The sequence below is a fragment of the Bos indicus genome, chromosome 6 (assembly GCF_029378745.1).
Source record: "Bos indicus isolate NIAB-ARS_2022 breed Sahiwal x Tharparkar chromosome 6, NIAB-ARS_B.indTharparkar_mat_pri_1.0, whole genome shotgun sequence".
NCBI lineage: Eukaryota > Metazoa > Chordata > Mammalia > Artiodactyla > Bovidae > Bos > Bos indicus.
The window spans coordinates 8192522-8208641 of NC_091765.1; the positions used below are offsets into that span (position 1 = coordinate 8192522).

The 16120-nt window shown below is 37.7% G+C and overlaps 1 non-coding gene across 1 annotated transcript; it reads right to left on the reverse strand.

Annotated features, from left to right (window-relative positions):
- Positions 1 to 914: 914 nt before the first annotated feature.
- Positions 915 to 986, reverse strand: TRNAC-GCA (transfer RNA cysteine (anticodon GCA)). The gene has a single exon. It is a non-coding gene; the product is annotated as a tRNA-Cys (tRNA).
- Between the last annotated feature and the right edge of the window lie 15134 nt (positions 987 to 16120).

Sequence of the window (16120 nt, forward strand, 5' to 3'; positions counted from 1 at the left end):
TTGAGGCTTCTTGGCCAAATTTTTATAGTAATCTCATGTTTACTGAGTGATCCAACTCCTTATAATCTCTGTCTATATGCTTGTGTGTAAATATATATATATATATATATGTATATACTTATATACCTATCTATATGCCTATATACTTCTCCATCTAGCTAGATCTGTATCTTCTATTGGTTTTGTTTCTGTGGAAGACCTTGACTAATGTAAGATCTTTATAGGGGTCATTGTTTGATCTAACATGCAAGTTATGGTGGCTGACTCCCTTGTTACAGCCAGCTCTGAAAATAGTCTCTGATTGTACTCATTTGGTAGTCTTTGTTTATTTCCACACTGCAGATAGAATTTCTACATCATGTTGAGTGCCTAGTGCAAGGGGTATTAAGAGAGATCTATAGCAGCACCGAAAGTATTACTTTTTACAGATTAAGCAGAACCTGTAGCAAGTAATATCAACTTTATAACATTTCTCTGACTAGCTTTATCAACACATTTCAAGGAGCAAGCCTGTCCTGTTTAGCCCTGAATTCAAGGAGCACAAAAAAGGATTGATTCTGATATCTGGGAAGACACTGACCATTGCTAACATCAAAGAAAGAAATATATGCAGATGAGTTTCTTTTTCTTTCAGATATTAAGTTATCATAACATCATTTATGTGGTTTAAATATCCATTTCTACTGGGCTGAGTCTATTTGTCTCTCTCTCACATACACACACAAAATGTTTTTCTGTGTGTATGTGTGTGTGTGTGTATATACACACATACATGTATATATATGGTGGTTTAGTTGTTAAGTAGTTTCTGACTCTTGTAACCCCATGGACAATAGCCTGGCAGGCTCCTCTGTCCATGGGATTCTCTGGGCAAGAATACTGGAGTGGGTTTCCATTTCCTTCTCCAAGGAATCTTCCCTAACCAGGGATTGAACCTGGGTCTCCTGCATTGCAGGCAGACTCTTTACCAACTAAGCTACAAGGGAAGCCCCCATGTATATGTGTGTGTGTGTGTGTGTGTGTGTGTGTATGTGTGTGTGTGTGTATATATATATATATATACACACATATGTATACACACACACATATATGCTGTGCTTAGTTGCTGTGTGTGTATACATATATATATATATATACACACATACACACACACACACATATATATATATATGCTGTGCTTAGTGTCTCAGTCGTGTCTGACTCTTTGCAACTCCATGGACTGTAGCCCACTAGGCTGTCAGGGGTTTCTCCAGGCAAGAAAACTGGAGTGGGTTGCTATGTTCTCCTCCACGGGATCTTCCCAACCCAGGGATCGAACCCAGGCTTCCCACATTGCAGGCTAATTCTTATTGTCTGAGCCACTAAGGGAGAATATATACATATATATATATATATATATATATATATATATATAAAACATAGAGAAAGAGAGAATGTGTATACTATAAACATACAATATCAGTTGTATATATGTGTATGTATGTATATACAGCTGTATCTGATTATTTGTGACCTTATGGATTGTAGCCCACCAGGCTCCTCTGTCCACAGACTTTTCCAGACAGGAATACTGGAGTGCGTTCCCATTTCCTACTCTAGGTGATCTTCCAGATTCAGGGATTGAACCCACATCTCCTGTATCTCCTGCATTGGTAGGCATGTTCTTTACCACTGAGCCACCTGGGAAGCCCTGTATATATCTATATGGACACAGACTTCTATTTATTAATGGTAGTTAAGTTCTATAAAATTGTCATGAACATTGAATAAACTGGCATGGGATATAGAGGATTAAGTTCCTGTGAACCTCTGGTCACAGAATTTCTAACACATATATATATGGAATTAGAAAGATGGTAACAATAACCCTGTGTACGAGACAGCAAAAAAGACACTGATGTATAGATGAGTCTTACGGACTCTGTGGGAGAGGGCGAGGGTGGGGAGATTTGGGAGAATAGCATTGAAACATGTATAATATCATGTATGAAACGAGTCACCAGTCCAGGTTCGATGCACGATACTGGATGGTTGGGGCTGGTGCACTGGGACGACCCAGAGGGAGGGTATGGGGAGGGAGGAGGAAGGAGGGTTCAGGATGGGGAGCACGGGTATACCTGTGGTGGATTTATTTCGATGTTTGGCAAAACTAATACAATATTGTAAAGTTTAAAAATAAAATTAAAAAACAAAAAACAACAAGAGCAACAACAAAAAAACAATATATGACCTTGTTTAATGTGTGCTTCTGTTTACAGATACCTTATTTAATATACATTTCTCACAAATAATTCATTGCATATTTTTGAATGATTAAAAGCCAGAGGATTGGGAAGCCTTTTGTGTTATATAGGTTAATTTGCCAGTATCCTTGTAAGTCTCATCATCAGCCTTGAAAATCTACTATTCTGTAAATCACTTGCAGATACTTTAAAATTTCTTCTGTACTCTCTTGATTGGAACCTGTTTTACCTGTGTATTTAACACTTTCCTTACCATATCACTATTTGAAACATGAGCCAGTCAGCACTAGCAGAGAATTTAGCATTTTTCCTAGGTAACATGACTATAATTTTCTTTTGCTTTGAGCCTCACAAAGCCTGTCTACGATGCTTTTTTTTTTCCTTTAAATTTGGTTATCAGCTCACAAATTCACAAATTTATCTGTTTTTCCATAGTTTCATCACACATATAGATGTTATTTTAGCACTTTCTGGAACATCTTACATACAAATGGGCGAATTTCTGCTTCCTTTTTTCTGAACGCACTGCATTGTTGGTTCATTAACATTGAACTCATGGTTAAGAGCACTATAATTCATACCTGAATGAAGTTTATTCCACACATATATTTTCTCTGTAAGGCACATCACAGCTTTCTTGCACTTGTGGACACTAGACAATGCTTACGCACTATACTACAGGGCCATTTTAAACAAAACTCATCAACAAAATCACATCATCAAAAAATCTTGAAAAAATGTGGTTCTAAATAAGCCATGAATAAGCTACTTCTTTACATGTGATCTGGAACAAGATGGCAGAGTGTCACCTTGTTTGACCTCAGCTGGAACTAAGCAGATCAGGCAAGCCAAAGTTTTTGTAGCTCTCTACATGTCTATGAAAGTACTTCAAGTATTGCTTTAGGGGTTCTAGATAAATTTTAGCGGGTAGACAAGTTTGCAAATACAGAATACACAGTATTAGAATTGGCTGTTGAAGAGGTGTATATGTGTATTTCTGAATTATTCTTGAAATTTGTATGTAAATGTACTCACAGTGTCATTGAGGTCAACTCATGTGATTATTTCTGCATTTCTGAGAGGACCTCTACCTTTCCATCTAAGTAGTAAGCAAAATAGACAAAATTCTCCAATCTTATGGAGTTTGGATTTGGTGGTATATTAATTATTGACATATTGTATGAAACTTATTATGCCTGGATATGAATAGATTAACTTTAATTGTAACAGTTCTTATGGTATTTTGCAATTTATTTTTTTACCTTCCTAAATTTCAATATATATTTCCTAACTCTGCCTGAGTAAAGCCTGCCCCTCACAACTGACTACATAGAGTTTGAAGAGCTAATCAATCTTGGATCTGCTGATGGAGAATAGGTTCCCAAGGACTGAAACCCTGCTGAGAAGTGGCATGCTGTTTCCTCCCCTACACTTCAGCCTGTCCTTAATCCTGTGCAGAGCTGACTGCTGACAAGGTGGCTTGTAAGAGCTGATCCTAGGTACTGCTTGCTATCTTCAGAAAAAACTTAAACTTTCATTGGGAAGAAGTCCTATAGCCAGTTAGTCTGGCAGTCAGCTTATTCCGTTTCAGCCAGTGCTCTCAGGTGTGATTTGCTATTTTTAGTATTATCACATATCTGTTAATTTTTTCCTCAGGCCAAACACAAAGATTAGAATTATACCTGAAAGTTTATAAGTTTTAAAATTTCTTAAAATTTCTCTTATTTTATGGGCATAATTTGAAGCTGGTATGTAGGGATGGGAAAAACAAGCCAAAATTTAAAAACACCAATGGTCAACCAAGTATATCTAGTCAAGTAATTTGCACTGGGAAAATGATCCCTTTTATACTGTGTTTCACGTAAATTTAATGTGGAGAGCATGTATGCACTACTAGGTCTTCAGTGAAATATTTGTATGCTTAGTGAAACCAACCCAATCAAAACATTTTCTGCTTCCATTTCTTCTTTGAATTAAATCCACATCTGATCCAATATTTATAAAAAAAACAAAGCTATGTTGTACAGTGGAGAAGGCAATGGCACCCCATTCCAGTACTCTTGCCTGGAAAATCCCATGGACGGAGGAGCCTGGTGGGCTGCAGTCCATGGAGTCTCGAAGAGTCGGATACGACTGAGCGACTTCACTTTCACTTTTCACTTTCATGCATTGGAGAAGGAAATGGCAGCCCACTCCAGTGTTCTTGCCTGGAGAATCCCAGGGACGGGGAAGCCTGGTGGGTCTATGGGGTCGCACAGAGTCGGACACGACTGAAGCGACTTAACAGCAGCAGCAGCATGTTGTACAGTGACAAGATTTCAGATTTCCATTTTATAGTTTCATTCAGTTACCAAAAAGAGTTGTTGAGAATTGATGACTATCTAGAGATAGTGAGCAGTTGGATAATACTGGAAACATGAGTATTTTCTGCTAAAACACCTAATAAACCATTTTATTCAGCTTAATTTATCTATAATTATGCTGTGTTTAAAAATAAGAGTATTTTCTAGTAAACATCATAGTCTTTTAAAAATCCCTGTGTAGATATATAATCTTTTCAAATTAATAGTGATGAATCTTGACAGACTATGATAGCAATGTCAGTTAGAACCTCTTCTTTTATAATAGATGCTACATTGGTTTGGTTTGAAGCAGTAGTGAATGAGAATAATGGTGCTTCATTTTCCTGACTGTAGTTTGCAATCTCATAAATTATTAGTATTTTTATTGCCCCTAATAAAAACTAAACAGATCTTAAATTCATTAGCCAGGAAATCAGCATAAGTCACAGAGTCCTGTTACTAAACTCTTTGTCAGTAATGATACTTTTCACACCTTAGGATTTCAGAATTCTTTCACGTATACAATTCACCACATTGTAGGTTTCAGAAGAAATAACCTATGAAAAGTTAATTAAAAGTTAAAGTACAGTTAATTCATCATATGGATAACATAACACAATCTAATAGAGATATTAGGTTGCCATGACAAAGGACCAGGAACTCTTGGACAACTGCTTTGATTTCAGTATGCCCTTTTTAACCAAAAAAGTTATGGTGTGTGTGTTTTTTCCCTCAAATCCTAATTCACATGGACATAGTGAATCCTAGCTAAAACATTCATGTGAGGTGTTTAGATTTCCTTTTATGAAACATAAAAAATGTACATCTTTGTTATGGTCATAGCCAAATACTTTGGTTTATCTCCAGCTTTACCTCCTGGTAACATGTGCATCTAGTTTACAGCAGCACCTCAAATCTTGTTAATCTGAGTTCTCCTCACCTATATAATTGGCAGAAGTTCTAGGCTTTTCTCAGGATCCCCTCTAAAATATTTTAAATAGTTCGCACACACATTAACATGTTGCCCAGATTCCTGTTAGGCACCCTAGTTTTGGGGTTTAGGGAAGTTCATTTTCCCTTTATGGTCACTGGTGGATGAAGTGGTCTCATATACTATTAGAGTTGCTGCTGCACTTCCATATGGTCTGAGTATTGAAGTCATTTGCCCTCGCCGCCCTTCTGCTTTCTCTATTGCCTGCTCTTGGCTCCTTTTCATCCTTTTAAGCCAGCAGGGAAATCCCCTACACTACTTTTTATTTATTTATTTTGAATTGGAGGGGAATTGCTTTACAGTGTTGAGTTGGTTTCTACCATACACATGGTGCTCCCACTGCAGAACTGTTGAACTGATTGTACGTGAATGTCTCTGATACTTGAGGACATGGGTACAATTGATGGAGGAGGACATGGCAACCAACCCCAGTTTCTTGCCTGGAGAATCCCATGGGCAGAGGAGCCTGGCAGGCTATAGTCCATGGGGTCAAAAAGAGTTGGACATGACCAAAGCAGCTTAGCATGCACAAATGGAGACCCACATACCATTGTCTGGATTTTTAATAATCACAAAATTCAACTTAAATATGTTCTATTTTTCTTCCTCAACAGATGCCTTATAACAAATAAATAGCACATGATGTGGAATTGAATGGAATTTCTCTCAAATACTGTAAAGATATTGTATTTGAAAATGAAATCACATACTGTCTTTACTTCCTGAACTCAATCAGTTCAGTTCAGTTCAGTCGCTCAGTCATGTCCAACTCTTTGCAACCCCATGGACTCCAGCACACCTGGCCTCCCTGTCCTCCTGGACATGAGTTTAAACTCATGTCCATTGAGTTGGGTGATGCCAGCCAACCATCTCATCCTCTGACATCCCCTTCTTCTTCTGCCTTCAATCCTTCCCAGTATCAGGGTCTTTTCAAATGAGTCAGTCCTTCACATCAGATGGACAAAGTTTCAGCTTCAGCATCAGTCCCTCCAATGAATATTAAGGAATGATTTCTTTTAGAATGAACTGGTTTGATCTCCTTGAAGTCCAAGGGACTCTCAAGAGTCTTTTCCAACACCACAGTTCAAATGCATCAATTCTTCGGCACTCAGCTTTCCTCACAGTCCAACTCTCACAGCCATACATGACTACTGGAAAAAAACATAGCCTTGACTAGATAGACCTTTCTTGGCAAAGTAATGTCTCTTATTTTTAATATGCTCTCTAGGTTGGTCATAACTTTCCTTCCAAGGAGCCAGCGTCTTTTATCATGGCTACAGTCACCATCTGCAGTGATTTTGGAGCCCGGAAGAAGAAAGTCTGCCATTGTTTCCCCATCTATTTGCCATGAAGTGATGGGATTGGATCTTAGTTTTCTGAATGTTGAGCTTTAAGCCAACTTTTTCACTCTCCTGTTTCACTTTCATCAGGAGGCTCTTTAGTTCCTCTTCACTTTCTGCTGTAAGGGTGGTGTCATCTGTGTATATGAGGTTGTTGATATTTCTCCCGGCAATCTTGATTCCAGCTTGTGCTTCATCCAGCCTAGCATTTCTCATGATGTACTCTGCATATAAGTTAAATAAACATTGTGACAATATACAGCTTTGATGTACTTCTTTTCCTATTTGGAACCAGTCTGTTGTTCCATGTCCAGTTCTAACTCTTGCTTCCTGACCTGCATATAGGTTGCTCAAGAGGCAGGTCAGGTGGTCTGGTATTCCCATCTCTTGAAGAATTTTCCACAGTTTGTGGTGATCCACACAATCAAAGGCTTTGGCATATTCAATATAGCAGAAGTAGATGTTTTTCTGGAACTCTCTTGCTTTTTTGATAATCCAGTGGTTGTTGGCAGTTGATCTCTGGTTCCCCTGCTTTTTCCAAAACCAGCTGCAACATCTGGAAGTTCACGGTTCACATACTGTTGAAGCCTGGCTTGGAGAATTTTCAGCATTACTTTACTAGTGTGCGAGATGAGTGCAATTGTGCGGTAGTTTGAGCATTCTTTGGCATTGCCTTTCTGTGAGATTTAAAAGAAAACTGACCTTTTCTAGTCTTGTGGCCCCTGCCGAGTTTTCCAAGTTTGCTGGCATATTGAGTGCAGCATTTTAACAGCATCATCTTTTAGAATTTGAAATAGCTCAAGTGGAATTCCATTACCTCCACTAGCTTTGTGCATAGTGATGCTTCCTAAGGCCCACTTGACTTTACGTTCCAGCATATCTGGCTCTAGGTGAGTGATCACACCATTGTGATTATCTGGGTCATGAAGGTCTTTTTTGTACAGTTCTTCTGTGTATTCTTGCCACCTCTTCCTGAACTCAATAGTACTCTATTTTCAATCTAGTCAGATCTATATAGGTAACTGCAATTATTAAAAGTGTTAGTGAAGAATGGTCCCAATGTGCTAAACATTTTGAGAAAAGTGCTGTCTGGCTTAGGTCAATGACTCTAATGTTATTGTACTGTGTTTGGCATCAGACTCACTGTAACTCAATTGGTAACATTTTCAGATTAAAATAACCTAAATTTTAGGACCTTGAGTTTTCTTTAACAGCTGTCTACATAGATTCCTGGGAATAGAAATGCATATAATACAAGGGAAAGGAAAAATGATATCAATGATTTAATAGTTTAAAAAAGTGATTAAAAATGTTATTAAGAGTTTTTTTTTTGTTTCCAATGACACTGAAGTTAGAAAGTATTATTTAGAAATTAACCCACAGGGAGACATCTTTATGAGACTGCTCATAGGAAAATGATTACTGAAATTTTAAGTGATAACTGGGCTTCCCAGGTGGCTTAGTGTTAAAAATCTGCCTGCCATTGCAGGAGACACAGGTTCAACCCCTGGGTGGGGGAGATCCCCTGGAGAAGGAAATAGCAATGCACTCTAGGATTCTTGCCTGGAAAATTCCATGGACAGAGGAGCCTGGAAGACTACAGTCCATGGGGCCATAAAGAGTTGGACATGACTTAGCAACTAAACAACAAGTGATAACTGCTGCCTTAAAAGTCAAAATAATGTTCTGGATCTTAGAAATAGTAAGATCACTATTATTATCTGCATTTGTCATTCAGTTTCTTGACCTCTATCCACTTTACAGAGGATATTTCTAAGAATGGAGGTGATGATTCCGAAGAGTAAAACAAATGGCATTCCATATACTCATTTCACATTTTGGAGAGCATAAGTAGTGACAGCTGACCCCTCTCTGCTTTGGTATTTTATGTGTAATAATTGACAGGGTGCTATGATTTCCACTCAGTACTACTCTAAGCAAATAATAACTACCTGATGAGGATGTAACAGATATTATCAAGCAACTGTGTCTTTCTAAAATAAATGATACAGCTTTTTCTGTTAGGTGAGGATGGGAATGATATTTGGCTGTTGATAGGACATTTTTTTCATTCCTCTTGTAGGACAACTCTTCCAAGTGTGGACCAAGTGATGGGAATGAATGTCTTTCACAGGCTGATCATTATCTTCTGAATTGAACTGATGAGATACTCCTAAGAGGCACATGTTAAATATAAGAGTACATAAAGTTTGATGTATTTTTTTTTTTTCCCTTGAGGAGAAACCCAGGAGAGGACTGGCTAAGTCATATGGTAGTTGCATACTGGCATTTTTGTGACCCTGTCAAATTATTTTTCAATATGATTGCACCACTTTACATCCCCACTACAGAGTATGAGAGTTCCAGTTGATTCACATCCTTGCCACAGTTGGTATCACTAGTCTTTTTAGCTATTTTAATAGATGCTTAGTGGTATATTATTGTGGTCTTAATTTACATTTGAAAATGAAAGTGTTAGTAGCTCAGTGGTGTCTGACTCTTTGAGATGCCATGGGCTGTAGCCTGCAGACTTCTCTATCCATGGAACTCTCCAGGTGAGAATACTGGTGTTGGTTGCCATTCCTTTCTCCAGGAGATCCACCCGACCCAGTGATTCAACCCTGGTCTCCTGCATTGCAGGCAGTTTCTATATCATCAGAGCCACTACAGAAGCGACTTAATTTCTATTTCAGTTCAGTTCAGTGGCTCAGTTGTGTCCGAGTCTTCGTGACCCCATGGACTGCAGCACACCAGGCTTCCCTGTCCATCACCAACTCCCAGAGCTTACTCAGACTCATGTCCATCAAGTCGGTGATGCCATCCAACCATCTCATCCTGTGTCCTCCCCTTCTCCTCCTGCCTTCAATCTTGCCCAGCATCAGGGTCTTTTCCAATGAGTCAGTTCTTTGCATCAGGTGGCCAAAGTATTGGAGTTTCAGCTTCAGCATCAGTCCTTTCAACAAATATTCAGGACTGATTTCCTTTAGAATTGACTGGTTTGATCTCCTTGCAGTCCAAGGGACTCTCAAGAGTCTTCTCCAACACCACAGTTGAAAAGTATCAATTCTTCACCATTCAGCTTTCTTTATGATCCAACTCTCATATCCATAATGAGTACTGGAAAAACTATAACCCTGACTAGACGAATCTTTGTTGTCAAAGTAATGGCTCTGCTTTTTAATATGCTGTCAGGGTTGGTCATAGCTTTTCTTCCAAGGAGCAAGCATATTTTAATTTCATGGCTGTAGTCACAATCTGCAGTGACTGTGGAACCCAAGAAAATAAATTCTGTCACTGTTTCCACTGTTTCCCCATCTATTTCCCATGAAGTGATGGGACCAGATGCCATGATCTTAGTTTTCTGAATGCTGAATTTTAAGCCAACATTTTTGCTCTCCTCTGTCACTTTCATCAAGAGGCTCTTTAGTTCCTTTTCACTTTATGTCATAAGGGTGGTGTCGTCTGTGTATCTGAGGTTATTGATATTTGTCCCTGTAATCTTGATTCTAGCTTCTGGTTCATCCAGCCCAGCATTTTGCATGATATATTCTGCATTTAAGTTATAAAAGCTGGGTGACAAGACACAGTCTTGATGTACTCCTTTCCCAATTTGGTACCATTTTGTTGTTCCATGTCCGGTTCTAACTGTTGCTTCTTAACCTGCATACATATTTCTCAGGAGGCAGGTCAGGTGGTCTGGTATTCCCATCTCTTTCAGAATTTTCCACAGCTTGTTGTGTTCCACACAGTCAAAGGCTTTGGTGCAGTCAGTAAAGCAGAAGTAACTGTTTTTCTGGAACTCTCTTTCTTTTTCCATGATCCAACAGACGTTGGCATTTTGATCACTGGTTCCTCTGCCTTTTCTAAATCCACCTTGAATATCTGGAGATTCATGGGTACTGTTGAAGTCTGGCTTAGGGAATTTTGAGCATTACTTTGCTAGCATGTGAGATGAGTGCAATTTGCATTTACCCAATGAATATTGATGTTGAGTATCTTTCTTATATGCTTATTTGCTGTCTATACGTCATTTTTGGGGAAGTATCTTTTCAAATATTTTGCCCAGTTTTTATTAGGTGGTTTGTTTTCTTATTATGGAGTCATAGAGATTTCCTTAAATATTGTCAGTACAAATTCCTGATTAAATATGTGATTTGCCAGTAGTGTCTCTTGTCTGTGTATTGTCGTTTCATTCTTTTAACAGTATCTTTCAAAGAAAAGATGTTCTAAATTTTTATGAAGTAGGTAACTTTTGAAACTAAATTATACTTTTGCATTTTTTCCTAGAAGTTTATAGTTTTAGGCTGTACATATTATTCTGTGACCCACTTTGATTCATTTTTGTACATGGTGTGTAATATGGGTTAAATTTTGCTTTATGATTTTCCATATGGCTATGGGTCTTTTTCCAGAACTATTTGTTGAAAATACTATTCTTTCTCCATTGAATGGCCTCTGCCAAAAATCAATGGTTAATGTATGTTTGAGTATATTTCTGAAATCTCATTACTGTTCAATTGGTCTGTTTATCTTAGCACTGCTGTATTGATTACTGTAGCTTATAATGAATCTTGAAGTAAGGTAGTGTGACTCTTCAAATTTTTTTCTTTTTCTTAAAGTCGTTTTGGCTTTTTGGTCCTTTGCATTTCCATATAAATTTTAGAATCAGCTAGTCAATTCTACAAAACAAAAACAAAAACAAAAGACCTGCAGAGATTATGATTGGGATTGCTTTGTATCTACAGTTCAATTTTGAGGAGAGTAACAGCTTAATGAAATCGAGCCTTTTAACTCATTGACACAGTTTATTTCCCAATTTATTTTTGACTTCTTTAATTTCCATTGGCTAAATTCTGTAGATTTAAGTACACATATCTTACACAGTTTTTTTCAGAAGTATCGTTTTTTGAAGTTTTGTAAATGAAAACTTCAAAATTTAAATTTGTGATTATTTCTTGTTGTTATACAGATATGCAATAGATTTTTATATGATCTTGTGTTCCATAGCTTTTAAAATTAACTTTTTAGTTCCTGTGGCATTTTTGTATATGTTATAGCAGTTTTATATAATAATCATGTTATCTGAGAGTCAGATTTTTATTTTGCTCTCTAATCTGTCTGCCTTTTATTTTATTTTCTTGCTCTCATGCACTAATTAGGACTCTAGAACAGCTGAATTGAAGTGATGATATTGGAGATGCTTGCCTTATTCCAGATCTTAGAGGATATAAGTTCAGTCTTTTACCATTAAGTGTATTAGCCGTAGAGTTCTCATAAATATTGCTTATCAAATTTGGGAAGTTCTTTTCTTGGTTTGTTTAGTGTTCTTTTAAGAAGTATACCTGTGGCTGATTTGTGTCGAGGTATGGTGAAAGCCACTACAATATTGTAATAAAGTAATTAGCCTCCAATTAAAATAAATAAATAAATTTTAAACAGAAGTATATATTGAGTTAAAAAAATTTTTTTTTCTACATCTGTTGAAATGATCATGTAATTCTCCTTCTTTACTGTATTTATTTAATATATTAAATTTTATTGCTTTTAAAATTTTAAACCAAGCTTATATTTCTGAAATAAAAGCTAGCTTTATCCTTTCAGGTCTTACCTAAGCTTTGCTCGGCAGGCCAGAACAGCATTTAGTCTAATTTTCCCTCTACTGAGATCAAACTCTTCTAAGTACTCCTCCTCTAAGTCCATCAGTTGCGTTCTACTCTGGCTGGTGAGAACAGGAAATATTTTTAGCTGTGTGAAGTCCCCAAGTAATGTTCTTTGTTCCCTCTTATCCTTTCCAGTGTCCTTTCCCAGAATAAGGTGATTTCGTTAAGTGTGTGTGATGAGCAGTACTCAGCTCAGACTTGAGAAGGGCCCTCCACAGACCTCTGGGGTGTCCTCTCTGTGCTGTCATCTGCTCTCCGACACTCTTTCTTATGAACTCTAGCTGCATTGGCTCCTCCAAGCTTCTATGTCTGTCTTTTTCATTTCTGACTTTTCCTCCTCGCACACAGTGTGGAAACATTCTGAAGGCACGTCATGCATGTGTGCTAAGTCGCTTCGGCCGTGTCCAGCTCTGTGCGACCCGGGGGACTGTAGCCTACCAGGCTCATTCAGACAATCTGGTGTTCACCTGTATTGTGTTCTTTCCCTCAGGGGTCATTGTCATTGTTACCTGGGCCCATTTCTTGGAAAGGTATTTTTCATGTATTTTTGCTTGTTTTAGATAGAAGGGTTTAGGGGATCAGAATTTGTTACCTTAAATATGTCTCTCTGGTATAGTACTTATTTTAAGCTGGTTATTTTCTAAGAAACAGCAGACTTGGGAAAAATCTAAAAAAAAGAGTTTTTGTTTATTGTTGTTGTTTGGTTGCTCAGTTGTGTCTGACTCTTTGCAACCCCCTGGTCTATAGCCTGCCAGGCTTCTCTGTCCATGGGATTTCCCAGGCAAAAATACTGGAGTGGGTTGCCATTTCCTTCTCCAAGAATGAGTAGGAGTTGTGAAACATTTATATTTGTAAGAGAAATCTCCATTTGCATGGTTGTTTCCCTTACTGTACCTGGAAGTAGAGAAAGAACAAATCTTATCAATGGATAAGGCAATGACTTTATGACTTTATCTTACCCTTGTTTTCTGTACATTTCCTGATTACTTCCTATATCTGACTCTCCCCATGCTCAATATCCTCTTTTTGTCTTTAGCTGAGGCTGGAATTTAAGCGGAGGACTTTGGTTTTTTTGGTGTTACCCAGTTTTCTTGGGTCTCTCCTCTGTATACAATTTATTAACTTTTGTGTGGTTTTCCTCCTATTAATCTGCATCCTGTCAATTTTAATTCCAGATCAACCAGAAGAAGCTAGAAGGGTAGAGGAAAATCTCTTCCTGCCCCCAACAAGGGTAAATGTGTTTCATGTTGGCCAGAAGAAGGCTCTATTGACATTTTTAAACAGTTGGCTCTACATATCTAAAGGTTCCACATTCGTGGATTTAGCTGACTGTGGATAGAAAATATTAAAAAATAAATTCCAGAAAATTTCAAAAAGCCAAATTTTAATTTGCCACATGCTAGCAACTGTTTCTGTGGCATTTACATTGTACCTACAACTATTTATATAGAATTACATTGTGTTAGATATTACAAGTAATCTAGTGATGGTTTAAAGTATTTGAGAGGATTTACAGAGGTTACTGGAGAAGGAAATGGCAATCCACTCCAGTATTCTTGCCTGGAGAATCCCATGGACAGAGGAACCTGGCGGGTTACAGTCTATGGGGTTGCAAGAGTCAGACACGACCAAGTGACTTTCACTATTACTACTACTACAGAGGTTATATGCAAATACTATGCTATTTGATGTAAGGAACTGTCAGTGAACACAAGTTCATGTGCCCGAGGCACAGTGAGGCCAAGCAAACTGAAACATCAGTTTGGAGCAGAGAAAGGTTTACTGCAGGGTTGATCAAGGAGAACAGGTGCTGAGAAATATATGTACTCAAGCATACATCTTGGTGAAAGATTGCTACCAGTCACAAACATAGCTTCTCTGTTGACTCAGTGGTAAAGAATCTGCCTGCAGTGCAGGAGATGCAGGTTCAATCCCTGGATCAAGAAGAGCCCCTGAAAAGAGAAGTGGTTACCCACTCCAGTATTCTTGCCGGGGAAATCCCATGGACAGAGGAGCCTTGTGGACTATTGTCCATGGGGTCCCAAAAGAGTATCACACATCTTAGCAACAAAACAACCCAATAAAGTCACAAAACAAGATCAAGTTAATGATTTTAGTGCCTATCTGTGTATGGGAAGATGCAAGAATCTGGAGTCATTGAAATTCTTCCTTAGATGTGCATTTTAATTATCTAAGGCCTATATATCCAAAACACAAAGCACTTCAACCTGGTTTTTATCCTGAATTCCTTTCAGGGTGTACTGTGCCAGTGACTGCAGTAGCTAATGACTTGATCTTTGTGGAACTGGATTGTTTTTTTTTCCAACCTAGGTTTCTCTAAGTTTTGTTTTATAATCTAGGTACTTTTCAGTAAGATTAGTTAATTTCTATTTTTAATATTAAATTTCATCAAATTAAAAGGAATTTTCCTCAATTATTAAATTTTGAAAATTTGGTTTTTTTTTTTTTTTTTTTTGCAGTTCTCATAAATTTTTATAACAATGATTTGATAGTATGATTTGAAGCCAGTTTCCCCACCTGCCAGTGGAAGAGATGCAAGGGACACAGGTTCAATCCCTGGTCCTGGAAAATCCCCTGGGTAGGAAATGGCATGTCATTGCAGTATTCTTGTTTGGAAAATCCCGTGGACAGAGAAACCTGGTGTGCTACAGTCCATGGAGTCACAAAGAGTCAGATATGACTGAGCAACTGAGCACAACAGTAACAACGGTAATGTGATTTGAAACCAGCAAAATGTCTTTGAAATTTGTGACTCCATGCATTTCATATGCCTGTTGTCTTCATAGCCTCAATTGCTCCAGTTCCCTTGAAGACTTTTACTATCCCCATTCACTCATTCACTAAATATATGACAAGCTTGAGGAATAAAGTGACAAATCAAACACAAGTCTTGGTTCTGTAGTAGAGGAAAGCCATGCTATTAACAAGTGAATGTAATAAAATGCTAATTCTCAGGGAGGTAAACACAACTTCTTTGCCAGTCATTGCAGTGTTTGGTGATCAAATATAAAATGCAGTGACATCCAAAGAAACCAAAGCCCTGGTAAGGTCATAGTCTATGAGGATAAATGCTGTTCACTCATTTTCACTGAGCAACACTACTGAAGGTGAAATAATTACCTATATCTAATTTTATTTTGTATATTTTCTCCTCTCAGTTTATATATAATTCTGTATTCAACATTCATTTTTGAGAGAGGAGAGAGAAGCATATATTTTTTAAAATAAATACTGTAGCATGGAGAGTTTTTAAACGTGAAACTATTTTTTATAAAATAAAAATAATTTTCAAAATTTTATTTATATTATCATATTTTATAATTTTATTTATTCATTTATTTATTTATGGTTACACTGGGCCTTCACTGGGCTTTTCTCTAGTTGCAGAGGGTTGGGGCTACTTTCTAGTCAGAGAGGTGCACAGGCTTCTCATTGCAGTAGCTTCTCTTATTTCTGAGCACGGGCTCTAGGGTGTGAGGGCTTCCATAGTTGCAGTGTGTGGACTCAGTAGTTGCCGTTTCCA